This window comes from Rhinolophus sinicus, chromosome 18 (genome assembly GCF_057876585.1).
Source record: "Rhinolophus sinicus isolate RSI-liver-muscle chromosome 18, RSI-T2T, whole genome shotgun sequence".
Taxonomy (NCBI): domain Eukaryota; kingdom Metazoa; phylum Chordata; class Mammalia; order Chiroptera; family Rhinolophidae; genus Rhinolophus; species Rhinolophus sinicus.
The window spans coordinates 40910947-40925590 of NC_142518.1; the positions used below are offsets into that span (position 1 = coordinate 40910947).

Here is a 14644-nt window from a genome sequence, read left to right on the forward strand (position 1 = left end):
TGGATATAAAGAATGTGGCCTATGAGGAAGAAAAAAAAATACACAAATGATAGGAGTGGCCTAGAAATATACATGAAAGACTTACAGTTAAAGGAACAAAATCTTTTTTCTTTCCCAAGTCATAAAACTACCATATTTGACAGATGCATCTGCCAGCATATTCTTACACCAAGAAAAAGTAACAATGTATTGAGTATCTAACATAAGCCAGATACTTTACAAAATGTCTAATTTTAGCAACCACAAGTGCTATTATCCACACTATACAGAAGAAAACACTAAGAAACTGAAAAGTAATTTGCCCAAGGTCACAAAGTTCAACATGAACCCAAAGCACACTGTATTTCCACCATACCAGGCTGCCTTCCCTTGACTGGGGAATGTTGGTGTCTCCTCAATTTAGAGAACATTAAGGCTAAGAGAAAACAGTGTCGAATATGTAATCTAAAAAGGAAACAAATGATATGGAAGTAACTGTCTATAGTAATGGTGGAATGGAGAGGAGACAAAAGTAGAACAGGGCAATGACTGAGAGACGGGAGATAATCTATCAAAGCTATTTTATTTTCTAGCACATGGGGAGGATGTAGTGGAGACTGACAGGAGAGTATCTTCTCTCTAGGGAATACAGCTCCTAGTAAAAGAGCACGAGGGACAGGGAATAGAAGGATTAAGAAGTGAGAAGCATGTTAAGAGGTGGTCAGAAGCAAAGATAGATGTCTACAGACGAAGAGGTCACAGGAACTCAGAGCAAGGCACGGAAAAGGGGGGTTTCCCGAGCTTTCGCCGGGGTGGCAGAGAAGTAAAAAGACAAAAGTTGGTTTACAGGAGGGTTATCCTCTACAGCTTTTTTTTTTTTTTTTTGGGGGGGGAAGGAGGGTGTAATGAGGAAGGGAAAGCTAACGGCCCCTAAAATGAAGAGGTCACAAAAACTCAAATCATCAAACCACCAACCCATTCATTGTTCCACCTAAGAGTGGTCGAGCATCACGCAGAGTTGGAGAAATCAGTGCCCTGTGCTTAGATCAGGGTCATAAAGCACGAAGACCTAAGAAATGGAAGGCTACTATATATGGTTCCATCCATAAAGATGGAGTAAAATGCAGGGAACGGGAAAGGCTCTATGCAACACCTGCGTCAAGAGGACCAATGGAAGAGGGAGAGCGGACGGGATAGGAAACGTGGGCTCTCTTCCTTAGTAGAACTGGGTAAGACATGACAGGGAGAAAAGCTTTGACTCCCTCTCTTACTTACAGCCTCAAATATCCATGCAGGTAAGGAAGATTCAATGGGACGACAGAATTAGAGGACGAGTACGTCAGAGGCACCAAAGCTTGACCCCTAAACCCTAGTTCAAAGACCATGGGAGCTGGAGAAGTAGAGCCCACCACAACTGAAGAAAAACTAGAAGATTGATATGGACGGCCGCAAGGGCGGAGAACGGAGGCGGGCCCGCAAAAAGGTAGGGGGAAGAGAATCAAACGTCATAGGTTAGTCCCCCTCTTCCCCCACCGCCCAATCTAACCCCCAACGAACTCCAGGACTCCCACCCCCCCACCGTGCCCAACCTGCCCACTGCGGCGGCGACAACGGAGGCGTTGACCCACTCGTGGGGCAAAGACGGTCCTACACGCGGCTGAGGCCCGGGAAATGGTGTCGCCTCAACCGACCAGAGACGGGGTGGTCTTCGTCTCAGGTTCGGTTTATTGGCACCTGGGCGTTCTGCCAATCGTCACCTCCTTAACGTCGGGTACTTGACAGGCGTCACGAACGCGGACAGCCAACACCTCAGTCCCTGGTCCTGGCCGGACAGACATCAGCTTCCGCCGCCATCTTAACAGCAAGCGGACCGACCCTAGTCACTGCCCCCCCCACCCCGGAGCTACCTCCGCCAACGCCGACGCCAACGGATCAAATGAGGACGTAACCCCACTCCCGCGAGAACTTACCGGCTAAGAACAGCACGAACTGAAGACGCTGCGGTCGCCGCCGCGGCTGCGGCTGTCCGTAGCCGAACCGCGGCCGCCTCCGCGCGATCCCGCGAGAACCTCTACCGGACGGGAAAAGCCTGAGCCCAGCCCTTCGCAGACCCCTCCTCCCACCAAAGCCGAAGTCGCTACTGCTCCGCTCTCACCCAACGCGAAGCGAAAAGCAAATGACGCACAACCTCACGAAGCGCCGAGGGGCGGAGCCAATCTGCCGCCGCCAGCTCCCGCATGCGCCCAGACAACTATCGCGATATTACGTTCTAGTCTCTGCAAGACCTTCGAAATCACCGCAGGATGCCGCCCGCGCCTCGCCTTTAGGAAACACGAGATCTCGCGAGACTGAGTGCACTCGCCTAAAAAGGAAAGAGGCGGGGCTTCGTGAAAATGACTGGGAGTTTTTCGGGGGAAGGGAGGAACCTCCCGTTCTGCAGGGATCTCGCCTACCACGAGGTTTCCGACCCACTGCGGTGCTGACTGCCAAACCTCGCGATGACACAGCTCAGCGCCAAATCTCGGCCATGTCCTGAAAACTGCCTCCGCCCCCCATCTAAGGTGTCTAGAGCCTAGTGCTTGAGGAAAATTTAAAAAGTCAACCTGTTTATTATCACGCTTCTGGGCAGAGCTGTACCAATTAGCTAAACAACATTCTGGAACAGGAGCAATGGGTACCCCATTGTTACCTGCCTCCAGGAATAACACATTATCCTAGACTAACACATAAAAGACGTTCTATTTCACAATAAGCACGCAAATGCAAATGAAAACAATGACATAACATTTTTTGCCCATTAGATCAGAAAAAAAATTTTTTTTAAAGACCAGTAACATACAGACTCCTCTCGCCGCACTGCAGGCTAACCCGAATCCATCTTAATCTAACTTATAGGCTCACATCGTTAGTTGGAGCTCCAAAGCCACAAATTTTAACTCCTAAGGCTTTAACTTGGCATAACCAAAAGATCCAATAAAGTGGTTTTCTCCAAACAAAGGAGTCTGCCCTCAAAGGAAAATTGAAGCTTCCTGGGGGGGCGGGGGAAAGAGTGCGTGCTTGTAGCTTTTAATATGGCAGTTTTTCCACGACTAGCCAACAATGTTTCTCCAATAAATCTTGGGATCCAATCTGGCTCGATTTGTGGGCTTTTCTACTCTAATACATTGTTCTGTCTATTCTAATTTAAATATTGTTCCATTAGAGTACATTTTAATATCTGGTAGTATAAATACCCCCACCTTTACTTATCTTTTAAGATATTTTCTGGATTATTCTTAGCCATCTTTCTTCCAGATGAACTTTAGAAACATACTAAGTTCCAAAAACTTGGTATATTTATTGAAATTGCATCAACTGTATTAAGCAACATAGGAAAAATGGGCATCACTACAAGATTGATCCTTCTTATCCAGAAGCATGTATCCTTTCTCCATGTATGCAAACGTTCTTCTATTATATTCCTCAATAAAGTTTTGTAGTTTACGTCTAGGTATTTTTATTCGTTTTTCTTGCTATTGCGAATGGGTTTTTTCCCAGTATAAAATTTTCGAAAAGCTTATTGCTTATAGATAGGAAGACTATTGATATTTGCCTATTTACTTTTGTAATTAAGACAAATAAAAATACATTCAATTTCAGTAGTAATCAGGGAAATGCAAATGAAAACAATGACATACCATTTTTTGCTCTTTAAATTGGCCAAAATTACAAAGATTGGTAATATCAGGTTGATGCAAAAGTAACTGCGGTTTAAAAGGTTAAAACAATTGCAAGAACTGCAATTACTTTTGCACCAACCTAATAATTTGTGTTGGCACAACTGTGGAAAAATGGGTACTCTCGCAGAACATTGGAGAGTGTAAATTAACGGCCTTTTGGGATGGCAATTTGAACAAATCTATCAAAATTCAAAATACGCATACACCGACCCAGCGATTACTCTTCTAAGAAATTCTCCTACAGAAATACTCACACATGTGCCTGAAACATAGAAACCCATTCACTATAGCATTGCTTGTAACATCCCCCTCCCCCCAAAAAGGGAAACAAGCTAATGTACATCAATCCGGAAATGGTTAAATAAACTGTAGTACAATCATACAATGTAGCTGTTTATACATGAGATAAATTGAGATTCCCTGATATAGGAAGATCTACAAGACATATCGTTAAGTTTTTAAAAAGCAATTTGCCGAAATGAATATGCATGTGTGTGTTATAGTACCATTTAGATCCCAAAACATACATATACTACGCCTAGTAGTTACCCACGAAGCCTGCCCCCCCCCGCCCCTCACCTTCCCCCTCCCATGTGGCTGCCTTCCTCGAACCCGTGAGAGAAACGCCGAAGGCCCGGCCTCTACTCCCTCTCTAGGGCCACTTGGCCACCGCTAATGCCGGTACCTCGCATCCCCACTGTCGGCCGCTGTCTCGCCGCGCTAAGGGCCGCTGCCCTCGCTGCCCCCGAAGAAGCGGCTCGTTCTTGACTGGCGCCGGCGGAGGCCTGGGGGAGGGGAGAGAAGGCGGGGTGGAGGGAGTGCTGGGGCAGGCCCCCGGGCCCTTTCACCACCCTTTCCCTCAGGCTCCCCAAGGCCGCCACCTCCGCGCCTCCACGCAGAGTCCCGTGAGAACAACCCCCAGCGAGGATCTGAGGACAGCCGTGCGACCAGATCCCAGTCTCCCCCCACCCCCGCCTCGGGGGTACAAGCTCACCTCGGCGGCAATGGCTCCGCGGGGCCCGCAGGAGCGTGCCGGGTCCGCCGCCCTGCTTCAGCCCCGCTCCCCTCGCTGCTCGCCCTCCGCGGAAAGCCTCCCCCTCCAGCTCTCCTCACACACGATCTGAAGCCCCACCCCCGGCTCGGGAAGCCCCGCCCCTGCCCCTTGGGAGGGCGCTCCCTCCGCGGTGTAGCCGGGTCCCTTGCAGGGGACCCCTCCTGAGCTACTACCGGCCCAGCAACCCAACCCTAAAGTACAGTAGGGTCTCTAAGAAATTGGGAGTTGATTCGAGGCACGCTGGAAGCCACTGAAGGTTGACAGGATTTGGTTTGATTTGATTTACGTTTAAAAATTAACAATCTCTCCAGATGCCTTGTGAAGGAAGAATGGGGGGTGCGAGGGCAAAAGGACGAGCAGGGACACGGTGTGGATGGAGGGCGGGAGGTGACGGGGGCGCCGATGACAGCGAGTTCACAAGGGCAAAGCCTTGGAACACTTAACTTCAGGCACAAAGTAAGCCCTCAATAAATATTCTCTTTTTCTCCTTGGTATTATTTGGGGTGGCAGTGCTATTGGCAAAGAGTTTTTATAGAGTATCTGCATCTGTAAATGCATGGTAATAAAGTGCATCTGGTAGGAGATACCCCTATTAACCGTGCTGCATCTGAGGGTGAGAGGAAACAGGAGCTTTGACTCGCTACACTAGATACTTCGGTAAGGTTTGAATTGTTAACAAAAAGCATGTATTAACACAGTATTTTAAAGTATAAAGACAAAAGCACTATCCAAAGTACTCTTGAGTCACAGAGGAAATAAAAACTGCAATTATACCCTCCAGTTCTAATTCCAGCCCTCCAGAGCAAAGGCTCATGCCCCGAATTGAGAATCTGATGAATGGATCCACTTCCAGTCAAATACATATTTACATATAAAATTTTGTGTATAATCTTTATGGAAGCCCCTTTGAGATAGATTGACCCGTTAAATATTCTTACAATGTTATTGTTAATGGGTGAATGTTATTCCATTGTAATGCTAACTATTTAACCAAGTGTCTATGTTTTTATTATAAGAAAGGCAGACATGAACTTGAATGTAATTAAATATTTGCATATTTCCAAGATTTTTCTCAAGGAGAAATTTGTAGAAATGGAGTAGCTAGGGTCAAAAGGTCACTTCTCCAAAAATATTCAGAACAGGCTCTCCTGAACAGTTGTAGCAATATACAGTCCCACCAGAAATATATGAGAATTTCAGCTTATTTGGATATTCCCATACCCTCACCAATATTGCTATGATTGTTTTCAAAAAGCCTTTCAATTTAATGAGGCCTTTGATTCTAGTTTCAATCTCTCACTGCATCTGCACTAATTCTAATAATCCATGGTCTCTACTCCCAACTCTAGCCCCCACGTTTCTATTGTTAATTCTTAGGCCCCATGAAGTCTAGTTCCCCAACTCCCAATTCTAAAATCTCACATTCCCTACACCCTAGTTTTAATTTCAGTCTGCAGCAGGCATTAGTTTTCTTGCCAACTACACTCCTTTTACAGTGCTAATTCCTACAATCACACACACACACCTGTTGTTTCTATTTTTCTTATTGTAGAATATTCAGAAAATACATGAAAGCATAAAGAAAGTACCAAAAGTGAAAAATTATAATCCCATCACCTAGAGAGGACCACTATTAATGTTTTGGTTTTTTGTCCTTCCAGCCTTTTTCTATGTATTATATATGTATTTATAGTTCTAAAACAAAAGTAGTATTATAGCATGCTATTATTTAATAACCTAGTGAATATCTGCCATGTCATTAAATATTTGTTTATAACATGATTTTAATCTCAACATAAAGCATTCCTTTTTTTAACATGTAATTAGTTTTGTTTTTGTTCTTTTTTCATTTAAAATGTTTTCCTAATTATACATGAATGAATACATTATTACAAAACACAAGACAGATACATTTAAAATTCTTCTTACGTTCATATAAACATAAAAATACATAGCTTCATTTCGTGTTTTTTACTTTTAAAAAATGTAAATGTCAAACTATTTTGTGTGTTGTTCTGTTAATTGCTTTATTCACCTACTATGGCTTGAAGATTTTCCATGTCAGTATATACAAATCTACTTCATTCATTTTACGTACTGCATAGTATTCCATTGAATGAGTGTACTATAGTCAACTTGATATAGTCACCTATTGATAAATACATTGTTTTCAATCTTTACTATAACAGTGATACTTTTTTACTATTACCAGTACTACAGTAAAAATCCTTGTACATGCTTTTTTTGTGCATACGCTCAAATATTTCTGTAAGATAAATATGGAGAAGTGAAATAGATGGCTCAAAGACAGCACGTTTTGAAATTTCAACATGTAATGCCAAATTGCCACATAGGAAGATTCAGTTTACACCTCCACCAGCAGGGAATAAGAATATGCATTTCCCGAAATTTTTATGCACACTGGGTATTAACTAATCATTTGAATGTTGTGCCAATGTGATGGGTGAAAATGTTATCTCATTATTGGCATTTCCCTGATTTTTAGCGAAGTTAAGGAATATTTTCATGTTTGTTGGCCATTTGTTTGTTCGAATCTTTTAATGCACTTTCCAATTGGACTGTTTGGCTTCTTATTATTGAATTTTGTAGTATGAATATAAATCTTTGTTACATGTGTTGGAAATTTATTTTTCTTTTTGCAAACTTTGCTTATTTTTAAACTTTGGTTATGGGGTCTTTTTGGTATCGATGTTTTAAATGTTGATATGTTCAAATTTATCAGTCGTTTCTTTCATGGCTTTTTCATTTTGAACCTTGCATAAGAAGGCCTGTTTACACCAAGACTAGAACCATTGTTCTGTATTTCCTTGTAATATTTTAGAATTTTTTTATGTTTAGCTCTTTAATTTTCTGGAATTACTTTGGTAAATATTTTTCTAAGTCATTACATGTTCTAACAATATTATGTTTAATAGGTGAATATTATTCCACTGTAATACTAATTACTTATTGGTATTTTTCATAGGGCCCTAAACATTTATTGAGTAGGTTATTCTTTCCCTTTATCAAAAACCAAATTCCTATATACATGGATTTGAATGTAAATAATTCATTCAATAGTATTAAAATCCATACCAGCACCAATATCACAATTTTGTAAAGCACTTGAGCTTTAAATTATTACTTCATACCTGCCAGAGGGTAAGCCCCTCTGACTTTTTCCCCCACAAATTTCTTCACTATCCTCATGCATTTTCTTTCAGATGAATTATAAAATTAGCTTGTAAAATTCTATAAGAATTCCTAGTGGACTTTTGATTACATAAATTTATTTCATCAAATGGTGTAGGATATTTTATTTGACAACCCAGTCTTCTACAGCCATACATTCCTGTTGTTTCTAATGGTCCACTGTTATAAGCAGTTCTGTAAAGGACATTTAGAAAAATCTTTACTCACCACTCTAATTATTTAAATACAATAAATTTTAATAAAGCAGAGCATATTTGCATATTGAGGGAGGTTGATAGGTATTGACCAATGTACTTTGAGAAAGATTTTACCAATTTACATTCCCGTTGGGCCCATGGGTATGTCATTTCCCTATCTTACTGCATGACTGGGTTTGGAATCTTTGAAAATTTGATACGCAACATATCTCATTGTTTTGCTGATGAATAATGTATTTTGTACAGATGGTCCCCGACTTCTAATGGTTCGACTTAAGATTTTTCAGCTTTATGGTAGTCAAAAATGATACGCATTTAGTAGGAACCACACTTCGAAGTTTGAACTGATCTTTTCCCGGGCTAACGATATGTGACACAATACTCTCCAGTGATGCTGGCCATTGGCAGTGAGCCTCAGCTCCCAGTCAGCCACGTCATCAGGAGGGTAAATAACTCATACTCTACAGTGTACTGTGTTGCCAGCGTTTTTATGGATGTTGTGTCCTGCACACATTTAAGGTAGGCTAGGCTAAGCTATGATGTTCCATAGGTTAGGTGTAGTAAATGCATTTTCAACTTATGGTATTTTCAACTTACGATAGGTTTATTGGGACGTAACCATTGTAAATAGAGGAGGATCTGTATTTGTTTTCTGTTGTTGCATAACAAATTACCACAGATTTAGCAGTTTAAAACTGATGGTTGCTAGATTGGTGGGGGGTAGAGATGAGGGAGAAGGTGAGGGGATTAGAAAGTACAAATTGGTAGCTACAATATAGCCATAGGGATATGAAAGAGTTTGGGGAATATAATCAATAATGTTGTAAAGATTTTGTAGGGTGTCAGATGGGCACTTGCCTTATTAGGGAGACCATTTTATAAACGGTGTAGATGCCTGACCACTGTGCTGTACACCTGAAGCTGAATAATATTGAATGTCAACTATACTTTATATATAGTCACGAGATGTGGAGTACAACATAGCAAATAGAGTCAATGGAATTGTAACAGCTATATACGATGTCAGAGGGGTAGTAGATTGGGGGAGGCGCATTTTCACTTTGGGAGGGGTGTAAATGTCTTAACTATTACATTGTTTTGTACACCTGAAAATAACAAAAAACAAAAGCACCTTATTGTCTCACAGGTCTGCAGGTCAGAAGTCCTGGTGGGCTTGGCTGAGTTCTCTGCTTAGGATTATTCAATGCCAAAATCAGGGTGTTCCAGACTTGGCTTTTATCTGGAGGCTCTGGGGAAGAATCCACTTCTGAGTTCATTCAGGTTATTGTCAGGATTCAGTTCCTTGCTCTTGTAGGACTAAGATCCCCATGCTCCCAGCTTCTAGAAGTCACCCTCACGTGTCCTCTTCCATCTTCAAGTCAGCCGTGACAGGCTGAATCCCTCTTTTTCTCGGAATCTCTCTGACTTTTTCTTCTGCCACTAGCCTGAGAAAACTCTTTGCTTTTAAAAGATTTGTGTGATTAGAGTAAGCCCATTGGAATAATCCAGAATAATCTCCCTATTTTAAGAGGAACTTTAATTACATCTGCAAAATCCCTTTTGCCATGTAATGTAAAATAATTACAGGCAAGTTATCTCATCACAACCACAGTCCAAAAATTAGGGTGGGAAATCTGGGCGGGGGGGCGGGGAAGAGACCTTTCAGGATTCTGCCTACCATTGATTTATTTTCCCTTTTTTTCAAACAACTACATGAATCATTTTGGTTGTAAAAGATTCAAACATCACAGACGTACTGTACGCAGAGCAAAACATGAAAGATGCCTTTCATCCCCCTTCCCCTCACTACCATGCCTATTTAGAAGTAGCCGTTTATATTTTTTGTGCATAATGGGACATCGTTTTGTACTAGCCACTCTACTTACCTTCCCTTTCAGTTCTAATAATTTTTCTATTCATTCTCTTTGGTTTTCCAGGTGGATAATGATATTATCTGCAAATGATGATTTACCCTCCTTATTATATTTATAATTCCTACATGCATTTACTTGACATATTATATTTTATTGAATTTCTAGAAAAATGTTAAATAGTAGAGGCAACAGTGGGTACCTTTGTCTGTCTCCGGGTTTTAATGAAATTTCTAGTTAATGTTTCCAAAACAGATGTTCTGGATGATAATAGATTTTTATCTATTTTATTGTAAACATTTTCAAACACAAAGCAAAGTTGAAGGAATTTTACAGTGAACAGCTGCATACCCACAACCTAGATTTTACCATTAATGTTTTGTTATACTTGCTTTATCACATAGCTATCATCTATCTGTCTATGCAGCAATCAAACCATCTTGTATTTCTCCCTTTCTATTTTAACTGGGCTGTAGAGGTTTCTCTATTTTGTTGATATTTTCAAAGAACTATTTCTCAGATTTATTTTCTTATTCTACCATTTTCGTATTCTCTACTTAATAATTTTTAGCTTTTATATTTATTAATATCTTCCTCTAGTTCTAAGTTCTTTTTGCTGTTTTCTTTGTTGGAATGGTTTATGTTAAATATGTGCTTCATTCATTTTTCATTCTTTCTTATTTATTTCTAAAAGCATTTAAGGTTTAATTTTTTGTGCATTTCACTTTAATATGAGTGCTTTCATTCCCATTAATTTCTAGCCTATAATTTTGGTTTTGATTTCTTCTTTGACCAGAAGTTATTTAGAAGTGTTATTTGATTTTTGAAGTGATCCAACATTTTTTTACTGCTTTGTGGTTAGTAGTTGTATTGCACTGTGGTCTAATAACACAGCTTTTATGATTTCTGCTATTGGAAATGTATTGTGTTTTCTTTTGTGAATCAGTACATGATCAATTTTTCCAAGGGTTGCATAGGCATTTTTCTTAAAAACTTACTTTATAGGTACAGCTTATCTGCTTTTCTGTTTTCTTTACGCATTTTAATGGAATATTGTTTGGTATGTATGTTTATTACAGAAGACATTCTTAGTAGATAGTATCTTTTATCAATATCTCTCCTTACTCCATTTAAAACTTTTTGCCTTGAATACTAATATTTCTAATGTCCATGGTGTCGCTCCTATTTATATTTACATATATTTGTTTTTTTCTGATTACATAACGCCGGACAAATTTATAAATTATTCAAATAGAGTTAACAACTATGAGTATGGTATACGAGGTCAGACAGGTTCGTGAACTCATCCTAGAAAAGGTGCTACATACCTTACTGCTGAATATCACTACAATCACCTTCGAAATATATCCCTTGGGAAGGTATGCACCGAACCCAGCAACTAGTACACCCTCAATTTTGGAACTCTTTTTCTGAAACGGCCATCAGAGCTATAGTCCTTTTACCTTTGATGTCCTGAATGTCATCAAAATGTCTTCGTTTCAATATTTCCTTTATTTTCAGGTAAAAAAAAAAGTCATTGGGGGCCAGATCAGGTGAGTAGGGAGGGTGTTCTAATACAGTTATTTTTTTACTGGCTAAAGACTCCCATCACAGAGAGTGCCGTGTGAGCTGGTGCATTGTGGTGATGCAAGAGCCATGAATTGTTGGCGAAAATTCAGGTCGTCTAACTTTTTCATGCAGCCTTTTCGGCACTTCCAAATAGTAAACTTGGTTAACTGTTTGTCCAGTTGGTACAAATTCACAATGAATAATACCTTTGATATCAAAAAAGGTTAACAACATCGTTGCAACAAGTTCATGAACTTAATTGGCAGACCATATATTTTTCAGATCTTTTTCTGTCTATAAATTGGGTCATGCTATATATGTTTTATAACTTGCTTTATTGACTTAACGTTTTCTTGACATTATTTCTATGTCAGTGTATACACATATACCTCATCCTTTTTAACTAATCTCTGGAACTGGCATTTACACAAAATGCCTGGCCTATCACTATCTTTTTTTTAAAAATTCAAATATCACTTCAGGGAAGCCTTCCCTGCCCCGCCCCAAACTGGATCAGGGTACCCTGTGATACACTTTCATCGTACTCTGCTATTTTCCTCCCCAGGTACCCAAGACAATTGTATAGTTGTGTAATTAACATCCGTCCCCCTCACATACACACTACCCACATACCCTACACTGGACAGTGAGCTAGCTCCTCGAGAGCAGGACCATGTCTGTTTCATTTATATTTGTACCCCAGCACCTAGCACAGTGCCTGGCAATTGTTTCTGTTCAATAACATTTATTTGAAGGAGTGAATGAATAAACAACCCTATGATGCAAGTATTACGACTATGCCCATTTTACAGGTTACAAAGCCATGCTAATTTAAGTAACAGTCACCCTATAAGAAAACCCCTGAGGATTCTCAGAAATAAGAGGATGAGGTAACAATAGATTATGTGTTTCTTAATATGTCAATACTTAAAGATTTACCTCATTTTTTAATCAGTTGTATAGGGAGGGTGGATGCTCCTTTGGATTGTTACTGAGTTTTCATTTTTATAGAGTGCCAAAATGAAGCACTCTATAATAACGAAAATAGTTTTGCACATGTATGTGCTTCTATAAGACAAATGCCTGGAAATGGGAGTGCTGCAGTGGGTATGCCCATTTTACAAGTGGGTAGATATTGCTAACTTGTCCTCCAAAAGAGATTATACAGATTTATATCCATAGGCTGGAGTATGAGAGTGTTTTCCCCCATACCCTAGCCAAAGCTGCATATTTTCACTCATTTTTTTCTTTGCTAATCTGATACAAAGTGATATTTCATTGCTTTAATTTTCATGTTTTTGATTTTTGGTGAAGTTGAGCACCTTTTAATTTGTTTCTTAGCCATTTGTATTCTTTTTTTTTCAATTAAAGTTTATTGGGGTGACAATTGTTAATAAAGTTACATAGATGTCAGGTGTATAATTCTGTATTACATCGTCTATAAATCACATTGTGTGTTCACCACCCAGAGTCAGTTCTCCTTCTATCACCATATATTTGATAGCTATTTGTATCCTATTTTCAAATATGTTGCCTATTTGCGTTGCTCGCCCACATTTTTATTGAATTTAGTATTTTCTTATTGATTTGGAATAGCTCTTTTTATATTGTGGATAATAACCTTTGGTCTTCCTGTCACAAATATTTTCCTTAGTATATTTGCCTTTTAGCCTTGCAAATTTGTTTCTTAGAATATATAAATTTAAAATATTTTATATAATCAAATTACTGATCACTTCATTTATAACAGCTGGTTTATGTGTTGTACTTTGAAAAGCTTTCCCTACCTCAAGACTATAAAACTCTTTCTCCATGGTTTGTTTTTGCACCTTTATGATTTTAATTTTTAACTTTAAATACTTGTGCCATATTAGATTTATTTGATGTACAGTACAAATGTAGGTTTCCAACTTTAGTTTTTCTCAGTAGCTATCCAATTGTTCGTATGTAATTATTGAACAGTTGACATTTTACTCATTCATTTGAAATGCCCCCCTTTTTAAATACTAATCTCCCAGGTATTTTGGAGCTCATTTCTAGAATCTTCTGTCCTATCGTATAATGGCTAAAAGTGCAAACTCTGGAGCCAGACTACCTGGGTTTGTACCCACCTCTGCCATTTACAGTTTCTGCATCTGTAAAATGGGCATAATAGTACCCACATTATAGTGTTGTGATTACTAGATAAGTTAATTTATGTATAATTGTTAGAACAGTCAGTCCCTGGCACATAAGAAGTACTGGTATTTTTGTAATATTTATTATTTAAAAAATTATTATTATTTTATCGTTTTAATTAGTCCATGATCATATCATCAGCACATAATGATATTTTTATCACATTGTTGTAGAATGACTTCTAAACAGCTTGAACAATTTGCAGATGATCTATAACAAATCTACTTATCCTCCACTCTTAGATTTCATCCAAATTAGGCATCTCAACTCTAGGCAGTTAGGGAGGGAGAATAAAGCAAAGGAGAGGGGAGGAATAAACTGCCCCTATTCACAGATGACATGATTGTCTGTACAGACAATCCCAAATAACACACACACACACACACACTCTCTTTCACACACACACACAACTAGAACTAATAAGTGAATTTAGCAAGGTTGCAGAATACAAGGTCAACACTCAGAACTCAGTCACATTTCTATACACTCGCAATGAAGAATACTATTTATAATAGCTCCAAACAATGAAATACTTAGGTAAAAATCTAACAAAACATATACAGGATCTATATGCTGAAAACTATAAAATTCTGATGAAATAAATCTCCAAAGACTTAAAGTAACCAGAGAAAACATGTTTATGGACCAGAACACTCAACATATTAAAGATGTCAGTTCTCCCTAAATTGATCTATAAATGTGATACAGTTCCTATAAAAATCCCAGCAAAAATTTTGTAGATACAGATGCGTTTACTCTAACATTTATATGGAAAGGCAAAGGAAGTAGAATAGCCAAAATGATTTTGAAAAGATTAATAAAGTTGGAGGATTCACACCACCTGATGTTAAGCCTTACTATACA

General features: G+C 39.2%; 1 protein-coding gene across 27 annotated transcripts in view; it reads right to left on the reverse strand.

Annotated features, from left to right (window-relative positions):
• The window catches only part of HUWE1 (HECT, UBA and WWE domain containing E3 ubiquitin protein ligase 1), a 161381-nt gene extending 156543 nt beyond the window's left edge, over positions 1–4838 (reverse strand). For 20 of the 27 annotated variants that reach the window (XM_074323887.2, XM_019718916.3, XM_088795037.1 and 17 more), the window contains exons 1-2: positions 4693–4838; positions 4384–4483 (exon numbers count right to left, since the gene is read on the reverse strand). The gene's annotated coding sequence lies outside the window, so the exon portion shown is untranslated. Of the gene's footprint in view, positions 1–1568; positions 1869–1949; positions 2186–4383; positions 4484–4692 lie in introns of those variants that run through there. The other 7 variants (XM_074323888.2, XM_074323885.2, XM_074323882.2 and 4 more) reach the window with 4 other exon arrangements.
• Positions 4839–14644: the final 9806 nt, after the last annotated feature.